At 41.0% G+C, this 27,243-nt stretch overlaps 1 pseudogene across 1 annotated transcript in view; it reads right to left on the bottom strand.

Annotated features, from left to right (window-relative positions):
* Nucleotides 1–11,856: 11,856 nt before the first annotated feature.
* The window catches only part of LOC308413664 (lethal(3)malignant brain tumor-like protein 3), a 34,487-nt pseudogene continuing 19,100 nt past the window's right edge, over nucleotides 11,857–27,243 (bottom strand). Inside the window, exons 2-3 of the transcript in view lie at nucleotides 20,985–21,097; nucleotides 11,857–12,000 (exon numbers count right to left, since the gene is read on the bottom strand). The product of the transcript in view is annotated as a lethal(3)malignant brain tumor-like protein 3 (transcript). The remainder of the gene's footprint in view (nucleotides 12,001–20,984; nucleotides 21,098–27,243) is intronic.

Genomic DNA, 27,243 nt, shown 5'->3' with positions numbered 1-27,243 from the left:
TACCTACCTTGTTGTCATTTTATCTTCAAATAATGTATTTTGTCCACTAATATGCTGATATTGTTAAAAGCAAGTTTTATCAAAATGGACAGGTATAAATATAAGCCCAGGATCAAGCTATATATGTCATTCGGTAAGCATGACAAAGATGAAAATATTGACTTAAAATCATGATTATTTTCATCAGCAATATCTATAACATCAAAGCTTAGCAGTGCAGCATTCTTTAAATTCATAATCTTTGTATACAAAATAACCCCACAAACAACACTTGTGTCAATACAGAAACCTCAGCCCAGAGAGACTGTGGCTGGGAAGGACCTCAATATGGAACTGTCATACAGCTGCTGCAAGCAAGCTCATTCTCTCTCAACTTTTCCCCAAAAAATACATAATCTTCCCCATACCAACTACACTATTCATACAGCTTCCCCAGGACAACTCACCAGGAATATCAGTAGGTTGTTGCATTCTGTCAGACTGCAGGCTGGTGTTTGTGGATTTTGATCCCAGAACTTGGACTTAAATATCTTTGGATTATTGTTCCCTCCCTCCCCACCCATTCTGAAACCTCCTTCCTTAATCTCTTCCCTGTAACACTCTGCTTTCTCTGTAGAGAGGTCAATTACAACTCCTCAGCCACACCTTCTTAAGGTGTGACCTTGAGGTGACTCTATAGATTCAGATAGTCTGCAATCTCCCAGAGACCAGCTGGAATTTGCCTCCTTCTCCAGAGCAGAGATTTAAGGTGTGAGTGTCCACACCCATCAGTTTATCTTTACTGTTTTAGCCACTTCTAAATGCTGATTTTGGCTGGAAACTGTAAACTGATACCATCTTGGCTCAGCCTCCAAATATTTCATCCATGTTCCCCATCTCAGTATATGCACTGGCATTCAACCTTCTTAATGCTCCCTTTCTTCAGTTTCTAATTTTTGTACCCCTCTGCACAAAAAACAGTTCTTCTAATTTGGAGAGAAGCCTTGTCTACAGAGTGAGTTTCAAAACAGCCAGGTACACGTGGAGAGACCATATATTTAAATAACAACAACAAATTAATTTAAAATGAATAACTTGTACTATTTCATTTTTGTGAGTGGATACCATTCTCTATCTATACATTAATGTAATTTGTTGGTTTGTTTTTATTTTACTTATTGATTTTGCATATCTCCCAGTTCTCCCCTTCTAGTCCTTCCTTTCACATTCTTTTTCCCAACCCCTCAGTTCTATTCTGAGCAAATACTGTGCTCTGAATATCTCATCAGACTATGTTATCGTTGGTTTAAGTGGGTAAGACATATAGTTGTGCTGGAGGCATCATATGTAGTTTAGATTGCCCTAAAGCTCAAGACAAACCTTCTGCCTTAGCATCCAAAATTTTATGATAAAGGCATGAACCATTATGTATAGTGTGTTATTCCAGAACTGTTTGTTTCTGGAAGAAGCTGTCAAATAAATTCACTGGCACATCAGTATAAATTTATACTGAAGTGATCTATTTGGGTCTCCTTGGGTTATAAGATGATTTGATTGTTGCCAGGTTGACTCAATAAGCATGAGGATTCCACAAGTTCTCTGAAACTAGGCTTAATAGCAAAGTCCTGTTGTAAGGCTGCTTTTCAGAAGGCAAAAAAGCCTGACTGGGTTTTAAGGCTGCTATGAGTGAGTAACTTGGGAAACCTTCTCACAATGAAATGGTCAAATAGATATTTCTTCCCTGTGCACATATAGGCAGTGTTAATATGACCTAGTGCATTTTAAATAGGAGGGAAAGAGGGGGCTGAGGAGAAAATCAAATGAAATGAAAGAAATTGTGAGAGAAATAGTGGCAATCTCAGAAAAAATTAAAAGTAGTGCTTTCTATGTGCATGCTGTGAGTCCTGATCATATTATGCCTGCTCTGCTGGTGGCCCTGGGCACAGACGGAAGCCAGACAGGTATGATCCCAGACTGCACAGTTGCCTCTGCACACTGAGAGTTCCTGGAAGTTTCTCCTCAGATAATTAGTGGGTAGAGAGTGTGGGCTCAGCAATGGGCTCAGTATGCAGAGCTCTCCTGAGTCCCTTCTAGGTGTTCAGTTTTCTGCAGGCAGGCCAGAAGTACTAATGGCAGTGTGTCATCTCTGTATGTGTCTCTCTAGTCACAGGTCGAGACCAGAACAGTGTGTGTAACAACTTTCCCAATCACTCTCTTTCATATATTTTGAGAGAAGTGTTCTCTCTTGGCCCCAGGGTTTCACTTGTGCTGCTATCCTGGTTGCATAGTGAGACCCTGTTATCTGCCTGTTTTTACTTCTCTCATTCAGTGCTAGGGTTTCCAGATTTGAGAACTTATTGGATTTACTATAAGTCAGTGGTAGCTTACCAGCTGAGAATGCTTAGGCTTTATGTATTAAATATCAAAATAACTTAAATACCCACCTCGAGAACTTTTTTGAAAATACTATTTAAACATATAAATCTTTCAAAAATGAGAATTCAAAAACATCCCTTTAGAGCAACCATTTCCTAATATGTTCTGTTTATAATGATGTAAGCATGGGGTTGCAGGAGACTCAGGAAACAATGCACTTATATTTTAGAGAGGAACTGTATTTAGTTCTCAGTCCTCTGGCTGGGCAGCTCATTCCCACATTTTTAAATGATAGCTCCAGGGAATCTAATATCTCCTCTGGCTTTTTAACTTTTAAATATAATTAATTCAGTATTTTTAAAAATATATTAAGGGAAATATGTGAAAATTATAGTATTATTTTGATTTTGTGTGACTTTATTCCATACTCTGGATTTCTAATTTTCTTCCATTATCAGGGGTCTAGGAATCAAGCTAGAAATGTTGTACAGAGAGAAAGAAAGTGGCTAAATCAAGCATGTTCCTTGGGGAATTTCCACTCTACACAAAGCTTACAGAGATGGTGTCTATTTTATGGGCCTCTGTAGAGTAATGCCTTGTGCTGGTTAGGCCTTGTTAGGAGAAAATTCCCCAGTGCTCAATCATTGATCAATTCTTTATCTAGGAAATGAGAGCTGGTGGGAAGAAACTGACAATACTAATTCACCCAGTAAAGAAATAATCAATTTCCCAAGAGGTATAGCTTCCTCTGCAACAGTACATTTACCAAAGACCCATATTTTCTGAAGCTTAACAGTTAAGGAACAAAACCAGTAACACTAACCAAAAGAACACAAGGAAGGCACCTGAATCTACCAACCTCAGCCTAGAGGTTTTTGCACAAGATTTACATTTCTTATCAGAAAAATGAGACTAAGAAAGAAGATGAAAGATGCCAGCAGCAGCAGAAGCAGCTCCCACAGGGCACAGGGCTCTTAGCTCACAGCCTTAAAGGAAACTCTTTTGGGATTTAGCTTGATTTCTCTAAGAAATAAGGAAGCTAGAAATGACTCCCCAGGCTTTCTAAGTGTAAGCCTCCTAAGGAAGGAAACTGAGGCAGAAAAAAGACTAGCACTTCCTTTCCTAGAGCCAGGTATGATAAAATTCTATGATGAGGCAGCACTGGGTCTGTGACACAATCACTTCTCATTCCTGTTCAGTACATTTTTGAAATCTGCGTGATTTGGATAGTGTTCTAAGAACCCTATTGTTTTTCCTAAGGTTTATTGAAACTTTCTGATTATATTATTTCCACCAGCTTCCTGTGGACATCTGATGCTTTCACCAAGTCTGTCAAGATCAATTCTTGAATTGGACTCTTGGGTCAAAGATCACAGTACAAGACTGTGAATTTCTTGGGTCAGTAGTTAAGAAACTGGGCACTATTAGAGGCAAGGCATGTTTCTAGAGAAGGCTTTAGTCTACAGATCTAGCTGGTTCAGCATTTGGTTTTCTCAAGTGGGGATGTTACTCCACTCACAACTTGGGATATATAGTTCTTTATGTAACAACTTAATTTTTCTATGGCTGTGATTTTATCCTCATTTAGAATTTTTTCTCCAGAGAAGATATCATGAAGCAACATTATATTACCATGCTATATACCCAGTTTATTTATCATTTCAAATACAGGGCCTTTTTTTTTTTCTTTTTAATTTTTATTCTTATTTTTAAAATAGGGGTTTTTCAAGTAGCCTCGGCTGACAGTAATCTTGATCTGTAGACAAGTGTGTTTTTTTCAAGTCACAGAGTCTGCTTACCTCTGCCTACAGTATTCTGAGATTAAAGGCATTTGTCCAGAAGACTACCAACACTTCCCTACCCCACCCAACTGCAGTCTAGTATATCCCACTCTGCCCTGGGCTTAGGATTCTTCATTCATCTGAAGAAGAATATTTCAACCTCTTGATTTAGTCCAGTGATACCTGACTTTCTAGCTGGTGTGTAGTTTTGTATTAGAATTAGATACTTTCTGGTCATTTTTTTATATTATGAATTGTGGGATATTTGTTATTTCCTTTTTTCATTGCTGGTATTTTTATGTTTGTTTTCAAGGGAAGGTTTCTTTGAAGACTTGTCTATCTGGAACTTTTATCTGTAGATCTGGTCAGCCTTGATCTGTCCATAGCTCTGCCTCACAAGTGATAAGATTAAAGGCATGTGCACCACACAGTTAAGTCCTGTTGTTTTTCAAATATGCATGCATGTGCACTTATTTTTTTTTCTTATTCACAGCATGTTTTAATATTTTCAACAATAAAAATCTGGTATTTGGTCTTTTTTGAGCCATGATCTCTGCGTGTAGACCTAATGGAATCTGTGGTTTTTTTTTTGCTCCTCCAGTGTCTCCTAAATGATAGGATATGTAGAGAGCTGTTTGTCCCACACCCAAACTTGGCACCGGCTTCCTGCCCAATGACTCAGCAAACAGAGCCCAAAAGACATAGCTTGCATGTGCCACAGAAGTCACAGCCCACTATCGGGCATGCTAATGAGTTATAGGAGGGCACACCAATCAAGTATAGACACTAGTCTCCTGGGCATATATAAGCAGTGCATTTTTCTTCCACCTGGATCCCCTGCTCAGAGTGTTGTACAATTGAGTTTGTTCACTGAAGAATCCTGTTGTTGCATGCCTTTTCCTGCTGGTGGGAAGTAAGGCCTGTGAAAAGGATACATTTGTGAGATGACCCTCCAGAATTCACTACAAATTTTTGCCTTTCTTGGGGTTCATGAGTAGCTTCCAAAACCATTCAAACACAGATATCAGTCAGACAGGTATAGTTAATTGAACATTTACCTAAAGACTGTTTAGAATACAGCTTCAATCAGACTCAGGAGTTTTAAGTTGCACCAAAAACATTTGTCATTGTCAACTAACAAAGACTAAATTAAAAACAAAACAGAAAAAAGGAAAGAAGAAGAACAAAAATAAGAAGAAAAACAAAATTACAGGTGCAGAAAGTGCTTTCATGAAGTTACTTGACAAGTCTCAACCCAATTTAGAAATGGTAGCTCATCTGGACATTTAATTTACAGGACCTGAATGAAGCTTATGGTTGTGGGGTTTCTTCCTTTATTTTATTTTATTTCATTTCATTTCATTTTATTTTGTTTTATGTTATTTTATTTTATTTTGAGGTGGGTGCAGTGGTACCTAATTGATGTTATTCAAGAGAGTAGGGAGGGTTTCCTAGGTTCCTTCTATTATTATGGATGTGTGGCATGGACATTTTGAGGGAGATGTTCAGGGTTGGGGGCCAAGTTGGGATTGGACTCCTCAGCAACTGAGGGCTTCTCTCTTGCTCTTAGGGACCTTGCTGGGGGTGGAAGGTCCAGAGATTCTTACTCATTTCTTATGCCATTGAAAAACTGAAGGCATTGCAGCCTCATGGGAAGTTTACATTAGCTTCAAATACCAGAGACTCCATGTTTATCCCTCTAGCTTTAGAGACACTTCCACATCACTATTCATTTCAGTGGACATCTTGATTTCCTGTGTCCATAGAATAAAAACTACATCCCAGAAGCACATCTTGGATATATTACCCAGGATAAATATGTAGATGCTGCAACTGAAGAAGTCCTTCTGTCAGCTTCAGACCCAGCAAAACTGCACTTGCAGTCCATCACCCTATTAGAGTACTGGATGTTGCTTCAGCTCAGTTCTTGGCTCCAGCAAGTACTAAGTCCCGAATATCTCTATATACACTGAACTGGCCTCTATCCTAACATCACAGAGCTTTTCTCTCTTCACGTTTGTGCTAATTTTAGTGCATCTGGTCTTTGTGAAAGACCTCCCAAGGGAGACCCTCACTCAAATCTCAGGAGAGGCATACACCCAGTGATGCACCAAGACCAGACTTGCTGCAATCACATGAGTAAGTTTATTGAAAGTGAAACATAGTGAGATCTCAGGCCAGCATGCTGGGGTCGAGACTCATACACCATGCAGGGGTAGAGGAGTTCGACAATGGCCTGAACTTGTAACAGGGTTATAAAGGCAAAAATCACAAAGGAGGGGGAGGACAGGGGGAATGAGGAAATTCAAAGGGGAAGAATCATACTTTTTTTTTTTTTTTTTTTTTTATCAGTACAACCGGGACACACCTAGGGCTTTGAAACATTCCACAGAGGTCATCTGGACCTTCTGTGGTTATCTTAGGAACTCAGATCTCAAGAAAGTGGGATTTCCTGGGAGCGATTTCCTGCAGAGGAAATCCCTAGGGCAAGGAATCAGTGGCCTTTGACAACCTTTTACTCTTCATTCCCCCGTTTTTCTTTTTGTAAAAAGCTCTAATCTTAGAGCGATCCCTCAGCTTCTTGTAATATCTGGTATTGTTGTCTTAGGACCATTACCTTTACAGCACTCACCCTTTCTTTTATAAAAGTCACCAGTCTATTGAGGATGCATGGCCCAAAGGTTAGGATTAGCATTAAAATGAGTAAAGGCCCAACCAAAGCAGAGACTAGCATAGAGAACCAGGGTGACAGGTTAAACCAATTTTCATACCATCCTTGGTATGTTTCTCTTTCTTTTTTTCTGTTTTCTAGTCTTTCTCTAAGCTTTGCCATAGAATCTCTTATGACACCAGAATGATCTACATAAAAGCAACACTCTTCTTTTAGGGCAGCACAGAGACCTCCTTTCTTTAGAAAAAGCAGATCTAATCCCCTCCTGTTCTGTAGCACTACCTCTGATAATGAAGTCAATGACTCTTCTAGTTTGGTTATGGACTGTTCTAATGCTCCTAGGTCCGCGTCCATAGCTGCTCTGAGTTCATTATAGTAGTAAGTTTGTTGGATGACGGCACTTGCTCCTGTTCCAATTCCTGCTGCCACTCTGAGTCCTAACAAGACAGCTAAGGTCAAAGTTATAGGTTCTCTCTTGTATCGAGTATGGTGGTCAAATTCATCTATAAAGGAGGTATCATCATGATAAATGACCCTGGGCACCAGTTGGACTAAAACACAAAAGTCTTTAGTACTGATAAATAGTGAAGTATGCAGGCAGGGGGTCAGGCCGGTGCCACAAGCCCACCAGGTGTCGGGAGGGGGTATTAGGTATTTATCCGAGCCTGCTGTCAGGTTGGAAATAGTTACATTACAGTGGGGCTGGTGTCTGGTAGGTACTCTTCCTATGCAAAGCTCAGTTCCTGATACTGCAGACAGGGTCAGCTTTCGTTGGCTTCCCCAGGGGCAGAGTGATTGGTCAGAAGTAACATTATAGCTTCGTAGCTGAGCTATTCCTTCGTAGTAAGGGGGATTGGATGCAAAACACAGCCAGCAGGACTGAGTAGTGGCAGGGTTAGTGCTGTTTAAAACAACAAATGCACTATCAAGCAGATTGAACAGGCGGTCTTTAGTTCTCATAGGGAGATTGGAGGGTGTGGTCAAAAGGGGATACAAGTCCTCCTTTGGTGACAGAGTGAGACGAGGAGGTCTCTCAGGCCTGGGTACAGGGTTATCAAGCACCGAATTGGGGCCTACGGGGTCCGGTGGGCAGACCCTCTATCTTTATCTTAATAACAAAAACAAATCCAGGGCCCCCTCTGCCAGTATAGACTCTCCATCCCCAACGGTTTCCTCCTACCCACTGACGATATAGTTTTCCCTGTGGGGTGAAGCTGATATTTAGAGGGTTACAATAACTGTCTTTGCACGGTCCCTGAGGGCTCCCAGAGGTTTCAGAGGCACACCAGTCCTATAAGCCGGGTATTTGAATGGATCTCTTTACCCATTTTCTGGCTCCCCTGGCCTCTGACCCTTTTTAACTATAATTAGATCCCAAGCGGAGGAAGGGTTCCAGTAGGCTTCTCCCGTGGTCTCGCATCTCCATTTACTACAAAAATAGTCTGAGGCCCCTCTCTTCATTTCCCTGGTGTGTCCCTGTCTGGGGCAGACATAGAAGTCTGCTGCCTGAAGGTTGGCTTGGAAAAACTGTCCTGAACACCCCAATGTGATCCCTGTGCCATGAGGGACACACTGTTCTTCTGGGGGTGGCTTTTCTAAATTGGTATAACTGGAAAGATCCCAGGCCATAGAGCTGGCTGCTAATTTACACACATTGGGTGCAAGATCAGGCCACCAAGTCCAAGGGGGGTGCACTGCGGTTGTTGACCACACGACGTCGCCCACTTCATTAAGCACTTCCCATGTTAATTTTTGAAGGGAATGGGGGTTATTACCCAAGGTTGGGTCTACGACAAAGGCACAGCTTAAGAGAATTGTCACCAGCAGCCACTGTACCCAAGCAGCAATCCCATTGACCTTGACTGCCAAGGGGTAGTCAACAGCACCAGGTAGGGTCCCTTCCACCGGGGCTCAAGCGTGCCAGCACGATGTAGTCTGACCAGGACTGAGTCTCCGACCTGGAACTCGTGGGGGCAGGGCGGATGTTCCTGGAGTGTAGGCTTCTTTGATTCGACTCCAGATCTGTGTTTTAATAACTTCTAAGGCCTTTAAGTGGGTAAATAGAGCAGAGGAGGAGGGGGAGTTAGTGCCTGGATCCAATATTCCGCACGACTCCGTTAGGGGGGGGCGGTCCCCCATGTAGGATTTCATAAGGGGTAAGGCCGAAACGCCCCGGCGAGTTTCGGACTCTAAGAAGCACAAAGGGGAGGAGGGTCACCCAGCCTTTACCGCCGGTCTCAATAGCTAATTTAGTAAGGGTCTCTTTTAAAGTTCTATTAATTTTTTCTACCTGTCCTGAGCTCTGGGGTCTGTAAGCACAATGTAATTTCCAATTAGTCCCCAATAAACAAGCTAATATCTAACTTGCCTAGGCAACACAGATGGCCAATTGTCTGATCCAATTACCTTAGGGGTGCCAAACCTAGGGAAGATCTCTTCTGGAATCTTCTTAGCTATGACCGCTGCTGCCATTTCTCTCTTTGTGGGGAGGCTTTTACCTGCCCAGAAAATGTATCTATAAAGACTAATAGATACTTATATCTATATCTTCTTGGCTCAGTTCTGTAAAATCCACTTCTTAGTAAACCTCAGGTCTATCTTCTCTCCTCCCGGCCTTCTACATACATTTGCTTTCTAACATGGCACACAGTTATCTAGTCAAATCTGGCACAAAAGAATTTGATCTCAAGACAGTCTTTACAAGCTTGTCTACCTCTAGATGAGTCCATTGATGCATTTTCTTCAAGTCCAGTGCTGTACACCAGGTCCTGGATAGGGCAATGAGCTCAACAGGTTATAGGGGTTAAGTACTGTGAGGTGGAGTTCTGCCACCAATTTGTTTACCTCTCAGAGATCTTGAACTGTCCAGCAGTCATTGGTTCCATGTTTCCGCACCAGTAGGAGAGGCACACCTCAGGATGATGGACACATACAAAGTTGTTGGAGTAACCAAATGATGAGTGTCTTGATCCTGACTCATGCCACCTTTGATATGGGGTACTAACAAACCAATAGCCTGGACTTTCAGCTCCATATGGGCAGGGGCTGGTTCTTAGCCTCCCTCATTCCTGCAGTCTCCGCCCAGGCCTGTGGATATGCCTGCAGCCACCAGTCCGTCTGATCTGAGGCAGGCTGTTTAGAGTTGGTACTCGTCCTCCAACTGGATGGTTAGAACCTGCACAGGCCCCCTTCTGGACCTCTAACCTGTGGTCCATCAGAGTGGAAGTGAATCTGTGCCCCATCTTAGTCAGGAGGTCTCTCCCCAACAGGGTGCAGGGACAGTCTGGTATTACAATGAATAAGTGGGATACCCGGCCCACTCCGATATCCACAGATCTTCGGGTAGTCAATAAATATTTAAAACTTTGGAGCCACATGTCTGGGGCTTCTGTTGCTGGTGTCCCCTTTTTTTCTTGTTGGGGCAATTTTTGTCTCAGTGGCCTTCTTCTTTATAATAAGCACATTGATCTTATCTTTGTCAAGGGGCTCTCTCCTAGTGCCAGACTTGATTCCTAACTCCCTGGCCCTTCACTACTGTGGCCAAAATCCTACAAATTCCTTTTTTGTCTACTACCCTCCGGTCCTCTCTTTCCTCTGCCTTCTGCTTCTCTCTCGCTTCTCTTCCTCAGTCTCCTCCTTATGAAACACTTTCTCTGATTCCTTCACCAAATCCTGCCAGGTATAGTTTTGGAACCCCTCTAGCCATTGTAACTTTCTCATAATATCTGATGCTGACTGCTGTATAAAGGCCATAGCCACCTCTGCCTGCTGACCCTCAGAGGTTGGGTCAAAGTATAACCCCTGTAAGCTTCCATTAAACATTCAAGAAAGACAGACAGCGGTTCAACAGGTCCCTGAAGAACCTCTCTTACCTTAGCCAAATTCGTGGGTTACCTTGCGGCTCCCTTGAGACTTGCCACTAGAGTCCGGCGGTGGATCGTGAGATGCTCCTTACCTTCTGCAGAATTGTAATCCTAGTCAGGGTGGATCAAGGGGAAAGCTGCATCTATAAGATTACGGAGATTGGTGGGGGTCCATTCTGGTCCTGGATCATTTTTTTCTAGCTTCCAGGAGGATCCTCTCCCTCTCTTCTGTAGTAAAGAGGACCTGCAAAAGCTGCTGGCAGTCATTCCAATTGGGCTGATGAGAAAACATCAGGGACTCAAGGTGTCCTGTCAGGCCTGAGGGGTTCTCTGAAAAAGAGGGGTGGTTAGTTTTCCAGTTATACATATCGGCTGATGAAAACGGCCAATACTGTAGCGGGACTAGTTCTCCAGGAGCTGGGGCGGATCCATAAGCCTGTAATGGTAGGGCAATAGCAGAGCCAAGCCCCGCGCCATTTCCCCCTGGGCTACGAACCCGGGGGCTTCGGGTCCTGGCCGCTGGTCCTGTTTCAGAGGCCGTCTGAGAGTCAGTGGGAGTCAGCGCCTGTGGGCGACTTGCATGAGAAGCCGGTTGAGAGTATGGGGGTGGAGGGTTGTCGAGGAGAAAAAAACCATCATCAATTTCAGGATAGATCTTTGTGGGGGCCGATGGATCAGGTGCCCGCTTGTCTGGAGGAGGTACTTTTGGTTTTGGGGCCACGGCCACCATTGTCGTTTCTGCCCCCGCTGTCCAGGGTCTCACCCAGGATGTCGGATTTTGGACCAGGTCGTCCCACACGATGATGTATGGAACCTGATCGGGGTGTCCCCCTGAAGCCTGAAAAACAATTTGCTTAACAGCGGAGATGAGTGATAGATTAAAAGTTCCCTCCGAAGGCCATCCTGCGCCAAAACTAGGCCATTCGGAGAAGCAGAAAAGTCTGCCACGGTCCTTTCCTAACTTCAAAAGAAAGATTATGAGCCCTTGTCTTAATGTTTGTCCAATGGTCCAAAGTCAGTGTTAGTGGGGTCATCACAGTCTGGCTTATTTCTAGTTCTGACACACACACACAAAACACTCACAGATACTACAAAACAGAGAGACAAAGTCAGTCGCCGACCTCGAGTCGACCCGAAATCCTGAAAAGAGCCAGATGGCCCAGAATTGGCCCTCTGACACAGATCGTCAAGGAAAAAAACTGATCTCCAGACTTTTCCCGCGGGGATCCACCAGGCGACCCTGGGCCTCCCCCTGTTTTCCTGGGATGTCTCCCAGGGCGAGCAAATAGCGGACACCGGACATGTCTATTCCCGTCCACTCTGCTCCTCCCTTGGAAGAGCAGACTTGGTTAGAGCGTTTGCGAATACAGAACTGTGATCGCACCAGAACTCTGAAGAATCCACAAACACAGAATCACAATCTGGACAATCCACAAACATAGAATCACAATCTACAAACACAGAGTCACAACAGGACAACAAGGAAAGAAAGAAAAGAAAATCCTTACCTCCAAGTAGGTCTAGGGCCCCTGGGTGGTCGCGCAAATCCCGGACGAACCCCCAAATGAAAGACCTTTAAAGGGAGACACTCACTCAAATACCAGGAGAGGTGCGCACCCAGTGAGGCACCGAGACCAGACTTGCTGCAATCACAAGAGGAAGTTTATTGAAAGTGAAACATAGTGAGATCTCAGGCCAGCATGCTGGGGTCGAGACTCAAACACCACGCAGGGGTAGAGGAGTTTGACAACGGCCTGAACTTGTAACAGGGTTATAAAGGCAAAAATCACAAAGGAGGGGGAGGACAGGGGGAATGAGGAAATTCAAAGGGGAACAATCATACTTTTTTTTTTTATCAGTACAGCCGGGGCACACCTAGGGCGTTGAAACATTCCACAGAGGTCATCTGGACCTTCTGCGGTTATCTTAGGAACTCAGATCTCAAGAATGTGGGATTTCCTGGGAGCGATTTCCTGCAGAGGAAATCTCTAGGGCAAAGAATCAGTGTCCTTTGACAACCTTTTACTCTTCATTAGCAAGATTTGAATGCAGCAAAAAGAGGTAGCATTGCAGATCAGGAGTGATGAGACTAGAACAGGCATGTGACCTACAGATCCACAGGTCCTTGTGTTACTTTTCTTTTTTTCACTGTACGGGTTTCAATACTGCTGGATGTAGGCAGTGAAGCAGCATCTGGCCCTTGGTGCTCTGGGAAGCTGGTTTCCAAGGCCAGGAGTGGAGTGGCTGGGCATGAAGCCTTTCCTAATATTATATTTCCCAAATTTCCACCTGCTCTTAACCTGGGGTTTCTTGGGTGTAGGAATAGAGCGTTTGCTAATTTGATCATCTGCATGGTAAATCATTGTGCTTGCTCTGAGTTTGTTGTTTGAATTGGTGTGGGAGACTCTGTCCTATAACCCTTGTCCCTAACTATTTGTATGAAGATATTATCAAAGGCCATTTTACCTGGCAATCATCTATTTACCTTATAAATATTCTTGTTGCAAGTTGTTCTCATTCTCTTAGTAAGTCACTTGATTCTCTCTCCAAGATGCTGTTATTCAAGGTGTCAATTGTTTGCCATGCTTTCTGTCAATTTTAAAAAAAATTTCCTGATCCTGGCAACATTCTTCATTGGAAAAACGTATTTGTTTCTAAATCTCAGTATGATGTAATCTCCAGATTCCCTAGGATAAAAGAATAAAACAAATTCCTGAAAGATGTCAATGTCTTTCCCATGTCACCCCTTTCATCCTTTAAATAAAATGCAACTGAAAGTTTTAAAAAAGACTCTCTCTGGTCTGGTAGGGGAGAATCTGGAGATCTCAGTTCAGCCACATGAGACATTTGCAATCATTTCCCACATGACATGACTTCCTTAAAAAATGCATTCTCTTTTTCAGATATTACCCCCATGATGTTTCTTTGAAGCATTTGTTTATTTTTATTTTATTTGTGCTGTTGTTTTATAAATATCTCTTTACCAGGCATGTGGATGCAAGAAAGGAACATCAGATCTTCTGAAAATGAAGTTACAGACCTTCTTGAACTGCTATGTTGGTACTGGTATTGATCTAGGTACTCCTGAATGTACTGATAGACTCCTGAATTGGGCAACCTCCTCAGTCTAGTACCAGGACGACTTGAACCCAAAAACTCACAGTGATCCAATCTTGCTGCAATCAGGAAAGAGGTTTATTGGGGGTGGAATAGGGAGGCCAGAGCTCTGGAGATGACATATCTCACAAAGGAGACAGAAAAGTCGACCCTGAACTCAATTAGAGGGACATATTTAGAGGGAAAATTACATAAGCAATTAGCAACAGGCACATAAGAATTTCATTGGTTCATTCAAATTGGCACACTCTTCCTACTTTGGATATTATTCAACTCTAACTCATCCTGTTTTGGGTCACACTGACCTTCATACTTTTTTTTTCTCAGGAATACAGATTCAGACCCTATCAATACCAGGTGGTCAGCGATTTTTGACTCAGTCTTGAGACATACTTGTCCTCAACTCAGGGTTAGTGAGGCTAGCTTGAAATTTTAACTATTTCAGTACAATAAATATTCTTAACACTGGTTCATCTCTCTACTCCTCACACTTTCTTCTTAATGGAGATTGAATTTAGAAAATTTCAAATATGAAGAAGCAAAGCGTTATAGCACCATCCTAGATTTCAGTTCCTCTTCTAACTTTTTTAAATAAAAAAGCTCATCAAGCAAATTTCCATGAAATTGTGATTGTCCCTGAATTCACTCTGTAACCAAGGCTGGTGTAGACGTTTTGATTCAAGTACTGTGGTTGCCTATGCAACTAAATTACTGGTCTGTGGCTCCAAGGAATCTAAAACGCAAATTGCACTAAAAATTGCATTTTTTGGTGTGTTAGTTGAAGTAGTTTTCCTCAGGCTCATCTCTATTTTTTTTTTCTGCAGATGTTTCTCACAGAAAAAAATTATGTATATGAGTTTCAACTGTGTGGTGGCAATCTGGTCCCTCACTTGATGCCCTGTATTTCTGCTGGAGTTGGGATCTACAAGTTCCCTGTCCTCACTGTATGCGATTTATTCTTTTCATCCCTAAGACTTTATTCCCATGTCTGTGGCACATCCTTGAGGGTTCTCTCACCTCCTACCTCCCAAGATTGCCTGTCTCAGTTCTTTTTGCTGTTCTTTGGTGTGGAATAATTGGCTAATACTCATATCTGCTTAGGGTTATTTACACTGCCCACTTTTAGGCCTGGACCCTAGGAGAGATACACACTGCCCTTTTGCTATGCTAATAGGCCTAGTCACAAGGCTATTTTCACATAAGCCCTTCCTGTCTGAAACTGCCTCAGTTTACAAACTTCACCCTAGTGGGTAACTTCCATCCAAAAGCTAGTAAATTTGCATACATCACCTGTAATTAATTGAGTGTATAATACTGGGACTGCAGTCTGTGTAGTTTGACTGCCGGGTATCCTGAAAGAAGGATGTTCAAGATGGAGTAAACATTCAGGTAACATGAATAATGGACTTGTGTCTTTCTTTCAAACCCTTAGGCCTTTGCCCACTTTGGAGTAGCAGTTCCTTTTGTAGGGACTACAAATGGAGGCACATGTTGCCTCCTGCACACACATATTTTAAAAACTAGTGAGCTTAAGTCTGTAGTGCAATTGGGAGGCACCAGTAGGCAGAGTTCTAGGCTCATCTAGTCTACACATATTTTTCAGGTAACCAAGGCTACACAGAAACTTTACCTTGAAAGATAAGCAATAAATATTCCACAAACAAAAGAGGAAACTAAAACAACCACAAAAGACTCAATATTTATAGAATAATAGAAAAAAATTAGAGAAACATCTAGATCTAATACACAGCTCAGGATTTAGGAGACTAAAATGAGAGTTTCAAAAATTATTATAAGACAGATAAAGAATCAGATGCCGGAGACAATGGGGCATGGTGTGAAGTGGGATGCAGTGGAGTAGGTGTACTCTTGTTTTTCTTCTAGACCAAGGCCTTTGATCCAGCATTTTGTAGGCAGACTCTCTTACGCAAAGACATCACTGGTCTACAGAGAAATCCTAAGGGCAGTGAAGGCTACATAGAGAAACCATATTTTGAAAGAGACAAGAACATAAAAGAATTAAGAATCAGGTTCTATAATAAAATAAAAAGTAAACAGGTTATGTTATCTTGTAGCTACTGTGTTGTTTTATGATAACAAATCTGGGTAAAAATATAAATAAATAAATGAGAGTAAAACCACAGCCTGAAAAACCAAGTTGTTAGGTGAAGAACTTTAAACCCAAGTTGTGTGTGAAATAACATTCTCAATTGACAAACCCCAGGACTGATCCTGGTAGACCTGTTGGCCTCTGCCATCAGCAGAAAGGCACTGAAGATGCTCAATGTCTTCACTGCTGATCCTAGAATTTCACGTGCTTGTACCTGTGATCTCTGCTCACTGAAATGGGAAATTAGAGAGGCATAGGTTTGGGAAAAGGGCAGAAAACACAGGCAAGGGCATAGGTCATTTAATAAGAACTCAGAGGCCAGTTGTTCATGTTACTGGGCCTTGAACAAAGGAAGATTCTGATGCCTGAATCCAATGGAAATAGTGGCTACTGCTATGATAGGTGAGCCTGAGTGGATAGAGTTCAGCCATATGAAACCAAGTTACCTAAATGGTATCTACAATCATCTGGAAAGGACATGGTGATGTGTCCAATACATTCTTTATCGGACAAACTTTGTCTGTTCTCCCAGGGATTGCTGTTTCTTCTGATTTTACTGCTGCTGCCATTTTACCCTGTGATTATCAAACCAGACATAAAGGGAGAGAAGTATAATATGGGTAAGTAAAATGTTAAGAAACCTCAGTGATTTCAGGTTTCAAGATAATATAAGACTGATGATAAGAGCCAATGTTGGGACAGCTCTCTGTGTGTTCTGTTTATTCATCCAATTATGTATGTAAACAAGCACACAGCATCCTATATGCACTAATAACATGTATATATAATTATAAATACATGCATCAAAGCAACAGACCTGAATCACCTAACCACTTGTTCACACCGATACATTCCATCATGCATGATGCCACCCATGTGATCCCATGAATATGTGTGCAGTCATTCATTATCCTCCTAAAATATACAGTCATGCTCATACTAATACACAATATTTACATGATGAATTCTATTCACATTTCATACATACCTATGCAATCTATATAAGGTATGTTAACATATTTCTTCACAAGAGTTTGAACATTCAAATATGCATATATCATACTAATATGTGATATATACCATCATAATCTATGCATAGGAAATTTTTCTTGGAGGCACCAGGCTCTGAGTTCAACACCCCACACTGCATAAAAATCTCTTTCTCTCCCTCTCTCTCTTTCTATCTCTCTCTGTCTCTCTCTCTCTCTCTCTCTCTCTCTCTCTCTCTCTCTCTGTCTCTCTCTCTCTCACTCAGAAACACACACACACAGAAACACACAAACACACAAACACACTTCTCTTACTTATTAATTATCTCAGTCACCCAATAATTATTCATCACCAAACATTTACTATTTAAAGAATATCAAGAGCCATATTGGGACAAGCTAATGACTAGCAGGATACCATCCTGAGATGCCCTGCTCATATTATTATAATATCTGTGTAAGGTTCACTCTTATTAAGCAACAATGTAGAGGAATTGATTTTATGGATGATACCTGCTATGATATTATTTCCTGTTATTATTAAACATATATAACAATCACTAAGTAATATCACACCCACTTGGAGTAGATCTCTGCAGATCTACGAAGATGTACTGTATTGTAGTGATGCTCTATAGACATATCAATGACTTCTTAAGTCTTAATGATGGTCCAGAAAGAATTGCTAAAATTATATCAGTCATTATTGAGCTCTTTTATAGTGGGTCTACTTTAGGTTCTTTTCAGATAGTCAATAATACAATGAGATTTGCCAGTCTCCTAATTGTCACCAGTTAATTGTTCTTAAATGGTAAACAGACTTTCTCCTACTCAGAGCACATTCCAGGAGGTTGTGAAACCAAAGGTCATAAAAAGGGAACTAATGATTTACTGTGGGTGCCAGGACAGAGGATATAATATTTACTGGGTTTATCTGTACAAAACTTCACTAATAGTTCAGTTATTGTTTTAAAATTTCAGTAAAGCTGTGATGCTACGGTAAGGGATGTTTAGCCAGATATTTACTCCAAAGGATTTGCCTGTAAAAATTGTGTGGTATGAACTTGTATTTAAATTAATTATTTGAATTTTTTTGACCCTGTGATGAACTTTGTACCATGTGATTATGTATTCTGAGAGATATATAAGTACTAAGGACAGAGAGATAAAAGGTAAAAAGAAGGAAAATTTTCCCCTTAGAATATTTTTTCTCTTTCCACATTTAGAATAATGTTTCTCTTTCCTGCTTAGGATATTTTTGCTTTTTCCTTAAATAGCCCTCATAGAAACCATTTTACATCTAAGTGATGAATATTATAATCACTTTTATAATATGTCTCTTTTTGTTTTTATGTCTTTTGGCTAGAAGGCTGAATGTCAGAGCCCAGCATTTTCATCTGATAGAGAGCAAAGACCACATTGCTTAAGTCTCAGCTGTTAGGCTACAGGTGTCAATCATCTTGGCCAGCAGTGTTTTACCCTCAGAAACTGCAAGAAAACTTTTGGACTTTTCAGAAGTCATCATCACCTTTTAGTACAGCTAGAAAGCTAGAAATTCCTGACATCCTCAGACTTTATAACTATAATCATATTTCTACTGTGTGTACTTCAAAACTACCCTGTCCAGGTTTGAAGGCTCCCAGCAAGAGGGGACATCAGAAAAGTCAGTATTCTATTTTCGTGAAGAATGTTAGTGTTGGTATAAGTGGATAAATCATATAGTTGGGGTTGAGGCTTGATATATAGTGTTAACTGGCCTCCAGCACAAGACAAACCTTCTGCCTCAGCCTCCAATATACAGGTGTGAGCCATTATATTTAGTATGTTATTATAGAACTGGTGGTTCCTGGAAGAATCTGTCAAGTAAATTCATTTGCCATCAAGTTTTAAATTTAAATCAAAGTCATTCATGTGGGAGCCCATGGTTTATAAGATGATTTGATTGATTGACTGGTTACTAAATACCTGTGAAGATTGAGAAAGTTCTCTGAAACCTGGCCCTTAATTACTCAGAACGGAACCAGGCCAGCGATTGCTGGTTGTGTTTAGTCTCTAGACCCCCATATTATAAAGGGATGGCCATTTCTGCCAAGTACTCCAATTCCACTTACCTTCCAACTGAGTGTTTCAACCTCTCTAGTCCCAAGCTTTCTCTCCCAGAGGTGACTCGACAAGGACTATGTTTAAGTAGATTCTGTGTTCCTCTTGAGTGTTTGTGCAAACAGAACATCCCAGTATATCCTGGTATCTATTATTTAGCCTCTCCCAATGGCACCTATTATGTAAGCAATAGCGAACTGACCCCCTGTGTTTCAGCCCATGTCCTGAATTCCACTTCAGACTACTGTGTCCTAGTCCACCTCTGGCCAAGAATCACCTATCACTCCTCTGAAACTGTTCTTGACCTCTTTGAAGAGCACCAAAGGTATAAAAGTGAGCCTATTAGCATGACCATTGCTCTCATGTTACGGATAGGAGGTATTGCAGCCTGAATAGGGACAAGAGCCACTGCACAAATGCAGACTAGCCATCTTAAATCACTACAAGCTGCCATGACTGAGAACCTAAAAGCAAGAGAAAAATCCATTACTCTACTAGAAATGTTCTTAACATCACTATCTAAAGTGGTCCTACAAAATAGGAGAGAACCAGACCTGCTCTTCTTAAATAAAGAAGGATTATGTGCAGCCCTTCAAAAAGAGTGTTGTTTTTATGCAGACCACACTGGTGTTATAAGGGAGACAATGGAAGAGCTCAGACAAAGATTGGCCCAGAGAAATAGAAACGTTGAGACACAACAGGGATGGTTTGAAAGTTGATTCAATAAACCCCCATTGTTCACTATTCTTTATACCGTCATGGGTTCCCTGATTATTCTTTTCCTGTTACTGATCTTCATCCCTTGCATTTTAAATTGCCTAGTTCATTTCATAAAGGAACGGATATCTGTAATCCAGACCCTGGTCCTCACCCATCAATATCAGGCACTAAAACAAACAGAGGTTGAAACTAGAAAATAAGTAAAAGGTTTTACTTATGATAAAAGAAAACGGAGGAAATGAAAGACCCCCAGCAGCCATACGGAAAAACTTGGCTGCTGTAATGGAACCATTATAGAAGGCTAAGTGAGATAATCAGGTGGGGCCTCAACATTCTGCCAAACAGGATATCTGAAGTTAGCCTGATGGACCAAAAAGGGTAACTTAAAAAGAACAAGAAGTATCTGGGACTATCCAGAGTGCTGGCCCAGGGCTATATCTGATTTCTCAGACACCCATTGTGACAAACACCCATGTCCTCACTCTAGACCCTAGCATGATTGAATTAACCAATCAAGACCCTTTAACCATGCATCTGTTTCTGTAAGCATGCTTTCTGCTTCCCAGCCCCTATAAATGAAATGCTCTTCTTGAGTGCCAGGCATGCCCAGTTCTCCCAGAAAGACTAGTGTGTCCACAGTTCCTGTGTTAAATAAACTGCCTCTTGCTGTTGCTTCTCTGATCTCTGTTGTCTGGGACTCTCATAGAGACCCTACACTGGAGGGGCTCTTTTTTAATAGCATCATCTTCAGCCACCAAAGGGAACTTTTATCCTGTGATCATCCGTTTCTCAACAGTTGCTACTCTGATGAACAGTGGGTTTCATTTGTCCAGGAGTTCAAGCTTCATCTTTTTCTGAAATCCACGTGGAGTTTCACTTTGAAAGCTTTTGCAGGAGCAGGAAAAGAATTGGTTTCTTCTGAATTTTTGTCCCAGAAAAATTAGTTCAGGTGTGACTAGCCTAGTAAAGTAATGAGTGTTCTTCTGTATTCTTTACAGCAACCGACTGGATAAATGTGTGGACAGTTTGATTTACACCAATAATAATAGACCTCATCCCAGTTGTCAAAGTGTACCAGGAACCGATTGTCCACCATTGCTGGTACTGTAGCAATTCAGATGATAGAAGGGCTCTTTTTGTCTGTACCTCAAGTTTCATTCCAACTCAGAAGCCTGATGGAATCTCTGTTATGTCTTGATTATTAAGTAATGGCTTGTGTGCAGCCTGAGCTTTCATGTCTTGAGGTAGGACTGCCAATTAAATTTTTCTTCATTGTACCCTTTCGAAGGGCAGCTTATGTCCAGTCTTCTCACACCAGCCACTGGGTGAATGTCCAGAGCATCTGCATTTACCCAGAAGACATAGCAATGAGAATATTTGTCAAAGTGAAGCTTTATCCTAATTTACAAACCTCAGCCACAGTGAAGACACAGTACATAGCCTGGTGCTCAGGGTTCATGCCTTCCAGCTTAATGCCAACTTTGAATCCATTTTTGTTGTAGGGGAAGAACTGGTACTCTTTTAACAGCTTAGTATGCACAGTCATAGCTCTCTCTTCCTCCAGGTAGAATGTCCAGCACCAGGCTTTCTTCCACATAGGAGGTATACCCTGCTTTAAGACAGCTGAGTCCCTACGACTTTTCCTTCTGGTTCTCTGAGAACCCCTCAGGATCCTTCCATATTGTTTGTTCTCCATTTTGTCATCTCTCTCTTCTTAACCTCCCTGGAGTCAGGCTTCAGAGATAATTTTGTTTTTTTCTTCGAACTACACTTAGGATCCTCCTCGTCATTGACGTCTCATCCATCTCATTCTTTCTTCTGATCTTCGTCTTTGGCATGGTGAGACCAGTTCAGGCTGCAGTAGTTTCCTCCAGAAAAACACTCCTCTCCACTGCCTTATTGACAGCACTTGTTACAAAACTGAAGCCAGTCTTCTTTGGACTGCTTCTTCAGCCTTAAGGGCACCCCAATCTTCTATGAAAAGACTGTGGGGCATCCAGGGGGAGATGTCAAGAAGGCAGGTGGAAATGTGGGCGTGTAGCTCGGGAGAGAGGGCAGGGCATACTGAGCAGTTGGGATCATCCACGTGGTAGTGGCCATTGCTTTTTTCACACATTCCATCTTGCCTTTCTCCAGAATCACTTCTAAAGCTCCGAACTCGTTTACCTAAAACTGTAAATCAAGTCCTTGTAGAGTGCCAACAGCATCCTTTCAGTCCATAACACTGAACACATCAACCTCTGTATCACTTGTAGTAGATGCCCACTGAGTCATGATATACTTTGCAACATCCAAATTCTCTCTCTCTCTCTCTCTCTCTCTCTCTCTCTCTCTCTCTCTCTCTCTCTCTCTCTCTCTCTCTTTCTCCCTCTGTCTCCATCTCACAAGAAGTCCTGTCAAATGGTCCAGGGCTGTGGGCACAGTGCCAGCCAGTAAATTCTGTCTTTGTTTACTTTCTCAAAAATGGGTGTTTTGGAAAAGTCTCAGAGCCCCTTAAAAACATTATTTTACAACACCATTCTAGTTCACAATGAAATTTAATTAAAATGTCCTAAATGAAGCTATGGTGTTTTTCTTTCTTTCTTTCTTTCTTTCTTTCTTTCTTTCTTTCTTTCTTTCTTTCTATTCTTTCTTATCTTTTCTTTCTTTCTTTTTTTCTTTCCTTCTTAGTCTCTCTATTTTCCTTCTTTCCTTCTTTCATTTTTTCTTTCATTCCTTAATTCCTTCTTTCCATTCTTCTTTCTCTCATTTTTTACCTTTATTTTAATTTTTTAATAAGGTGGGTGCAGTGCAACTTAATTGATGATATACAAGAGAGTAGTGAGGGCTTCCTATGCTCCTTGCCATTATTATGAGTGTCTAGGATGGACATTGTGAGGGAGATGTTCAGTGTTGGAGGCCTAGCTGGGATTGGTATACTCAGCAACTGTTTGCTTCTCTCTTGATCTCAGTGACCTTGTTGGGTGGATGTTTTAGGTTTCTTACTCCTTTCTTTCACCATTGAGGAGCTAAGAGGAGTGGCAGCCTCATGGGAAGAACAACGGTGTACAACAACCAAATCCTTCACATAGAGTAGAACACCAAATACTGAGCATGCATTGAGAGGCCCATGGCTCCAGTTGTTTATGCAGCAGGAAGCAGCAATGTCTGTCATCAATGTGAGAGGAGGCATTTTTGTCAAGGGAGGGCATAGTATCCAAATTTTGGGGAATGCCAAAGGCACTGAGGTGGACGGGGTGAGTGGGAGTTACTGAACCATCTTGAACAAGCACAGGGAAATGTGGGATGGGAACTGGATGGCCAAAGGGAATAATATTTCAAATGTAAATACTGCGAGAATCTAATAAAAAATAAAAAAATAAAACATTATATTCAGTATTGAATTGCGAGTAAGCTAACTAAAACTTTTTAAAATCTGGAAGGAGTTGGAAATGGAATGCAGGATCACAATTAATTGTATACTTATTTAAAAGAAAACAAAAATTATAGTAACAGTTAGATACTTTAAGTCTTTAAAGGGGGATACATAAATAATACGGTTTTTAGGCTCTGGGGAATCCTGAAAACAACTCTGATGTCCAGTGATCACAAAATGAGATTTACTTTTCCTATATTGTGGAATACAATGAATTTGATCCTGTTCTTTAGAATTTTTATGGAGCACTCCAATATCCAGCTCTGTTTAGTGAAGAAATTTAGTGGTTTATAAAATTTTAGCCAGATATACTGGTGCACAACTTCAGTCCTTGTACTCTTTACACTTTAAGGTCTTGTACACTTTGCCTTGTCTACACAGCTTCTTTTAGGTTGGCTTGGACAACAGTGGGAAAAATATATCAAAATTCAAAGAAAACTAACCAGACAAACAGACAAACAAACAAAGAATATACAGAGTGAAACAGATGTAAATACCAACAGCCACAGAGTAAACAAAGTCGGGGACACTTTTGGTTGAGTTGAGAGAAGGACCAAAGATCCTGAAATAATTGGGTAACTCCAGGGAAGAGCAACAGTATTCATAATTCTGAACCACTGGAAGCACTCTGAGTCTGATCATCCAACCAAAGAATATACAGTGGTTGGAATGAGACACATATGTAGCAGACAGGCATTCTTGTCTTCATGGGTTCCATGTATGGTTAGTGGGAAAGGATACACCTAAATTGGCAGAAAGTTGATGTGCCAGGTTTGGAGATAACTGGGGAGGGGCAGCATCTAAGAGGGTTTGGTGAGGGAAGATGGAGTATGGGGTCCTTTGAAAGAGGGTCATGGAAGAAGAAATGCATTTGCGATGTGAATTAATTAATTTAAATGTGTTTGTGTGTTCAGGTGTTCAGAGACCATAATATGCAAGGGGAGTTCAGAAGTCCATTTACAGGACCAGTTTCTCTGCTTTTACATGACTGCCTTGAGGGCTAAATCTCATATATTTAGGTTTAGTGGCTAGAGCATTTTTAAGAGTTATTTAATTAGCTCAGATAATTTTTATTTTGATTTGTTTATCAGTCAGTATGGTTGAGTAGCCTTGGCTGTCCTAGAACTCTAGTAGTAGACCAGGTTTGCGTTGAACTCATAGATATCTGAATGCATCTGTCTCCCTAATTCTGGGATTTAAATGTGTACCATCAACACTCTTTTTCTGACAGACATTCTCTCCTCACCCACTCTTTCTTCTTTCTCTCTATCACTCTCTCTTTCCCCACCCCTCTGTGTGTGTGTGCTTGAGTACACACATTTGAATGTAGATGCACTCAATGAGCAGAGACTGAAAATCTTCCTGCAACTACAGTTACAGTCAGATATGAGCTGCCTGATATGCATGCACATATACTAACAAGAATACCAGAATTTAAATCAGATTACTCTGTATTAGCATTAGAGAAAATGAATCTGTCTGAAACTTTGTTTATCATCTACCCCAAATGCACCTCAGTCCCCCACAACACCCCAAAATAAGTCTTTTCTAAATAACAAAAAATAAACAGTGCAAGTTCCAACTTTCAGAGGAGAAACATGTAAGGTGGGCTAGAACTGTGAAGGGCATGCTTTAAGGCCATGTTTTGATAGGGAAGAATCTACACTAGGAAATAATCTAGTCTACAATAGTCTGTGAATTTCCTCTTATGTAGAGGCACCAACTTTGTTCATTCTGGTTGGGGGTGGGGTGAATAATTGGGAATTGTGGGATCATGTATCTCAGGCTTTACTTATTCCCAACAAAGCTGATGAATCCCTTCACATAGTGGGTTTAAACATAGTGTATTTGTGGGTGAATGATTGTTTACATAGAATTGAGCATTGCCCTTCGAGCCTTAATCCTTCAAGGCTCATGGTCCCATGAGAGTAAAGCAGGGGGTGTTTGAGTAATGGATGCCTGGGCTATTCTGTAGAAAAGTTCACATCAGCTTCAATAGCCAGGAACTCCATGCTTAGCCCTTTTGATTTAGAGGCCATGTCCATATCACTATTCATGTCTGTGGAAATTCTGTGTGTCTGTGTATATAGAATAACACCCACCACCCAAATTCATTGATCTGTAATGTATCGACTCAGCTATGGAACCACCTTTTCTAGTCTTTATCAAGCCTGTGGGTGGACAGATTACACATTGGATATATTACTCAGGGTGTCTTACTGGCTGGTTAATTCTAAATATGCAGATGCTGCAATTGAAAAAGACCTAATATGAGCCAGTCTACTATTCCAGGCAAACTTGAGTTAAGTGAGACCCTAGGTGATCCTGGAACTTCCTATTTTACATAATGAATTCCAGAATTGCCAATACAGTGAGATGCTATCTTAATGTGATAATTAAAAAAATTAAACCCTTCCTAAAACCACAACCTATGGATAGCTAATTCATCTCAGTGGATCACTGTGATGGTGTATAAGTCTGATATAATGAGTTCTATAACCAGGATGGACAAAGTTGGAAGATAAAACCCACTACCAAATCCCTCTGACTTCCATACATGTGCTTCCTTACAAGTATGAACAGATTTATGTAATTCTTAATTTTCTTTCTTTTTTTTTACATTTTATGTGATTGAGTATTGTGATTGAAAATGAACTTATGTGGCCACATCATCAGTTCCCCCAGAACTAGAGTCAGAGATAGATATGATCTGCAACAGAGGTGCTGGCAATTGTATACAATCCCTCTGGACAAGCAGTGAATGGTTTAACTGGCAGAGGCACCACTTTGACTCACAAACTGATTTTAAAGGCATTATGACATAGCCCAATATAGCCACCAACTCATTCACAGCTGATCTAAATTTGTTCTGCTTCCAGTAAGACATCCTGATCTAACAAGATTGTAGTAGGTGATAAGTGGAATAAGTATTCTAAAGAACCCGCTATGTGGAGAGAAACTAAATAACTAAATATCCATAAGGAGGCAAGAGGCAGAGCAGGGAAGAAGAGGAGGCTGTCTGTGAGTGTCAAGCAGAGTGTTAGCAATCAGGCATCTCCACAAGATTGCCCCAGGGACCTAGTGAGAGTAAGATAAGTCATCACTACCAGCCAAGATGTGACATTTTTCCACTGTTGTCAGGAGTAGATTATCTTCCTTGTGCTCTTGCTCTCGTTCCTTTCATAAGAAAGCAGAGCCCCTCCTCTTCATCACTCTCCATCTTAAAAAAGAAACAACTGCATATTGCCGCTCTCAAAAAGAGCTTTCATGTGAAGTCTGCCACATGGTGTGACTTTGTGGTCGACATCAATTAAGTGATAACATAAAGTACACAAGAGGAAACAGGGTTCCCAAAATGATCACCAAATTCTCCATGTTCAAAATGTCCAGTCTACATAAATTAAATTGAATATAAATTATTAAAGTTTCAGAAAACTTATGAGCGAAATAGACTTAGCAACATCAAATGGTATTTTCAACACTAAAAATAATCAGCCTTACAAACATACATACAAGAATCACTATAAATAAGAGCAGTCTATATATAAAAAAATTTGTGTGTTGTGTTATTTTGTGTGTGTAATGTCACTAATGAAATAGCTAAGAGTTTTGATGAAAGCAGAGAGGCATAAATGGCTGGGTTTAAAGGATTTAATGGAAAAAAGATACAGGATAAACGATATGATTATATTACCGTCAAAAATAAGGGAAAAATTACATTAATAAGGCTATCCATAGTACAGTGATGAAACACTGGTACCAAGTACATAATACAAAGGGTTCAGTCTTCAGCCACATAAAATAAATCAATAAAAATCATATCCAAAATTGATCATAATAAAAGGAAAGTATTACAAATGAATAGAGAGGGTTGAATGTAAGTCAAAAATGAAGAGGCCTATTCAGAGGAAAAGACCAAAAAATGAAAGGGATACAGAGCAAAAGAGAGTAGAGACATATGAAAACATGATGATGATGCTTAAAGATTCATATTGTTTAGTTATATTATATTAAAGCATGCTCTTACTCAGACAACAGCTAAAAAGCATGCATGGGATCAACCAAGCTCATCTTCCCCACATGTGTAGCAGGTATGAAGCTTAGTCTTTATGTGAGTTCACA

The sequence above is a fragment of the Micromys minutus genome (genome assembly GCF_963924665.1).
Source record: "Micromys minutus genome assembly, chromosome: 32".
Taxonomy (NCBI): Eukaryota; Metazoa; Chordata; class Mammalia; order Rodentia; family Muridae; genus Micromys; species Micromys minutus.
The sequence above is the reverse complement of the archived record's forward strand: the minus strand, read 5'-3'. Positions and strand labels throughout refer to the sequence as shown.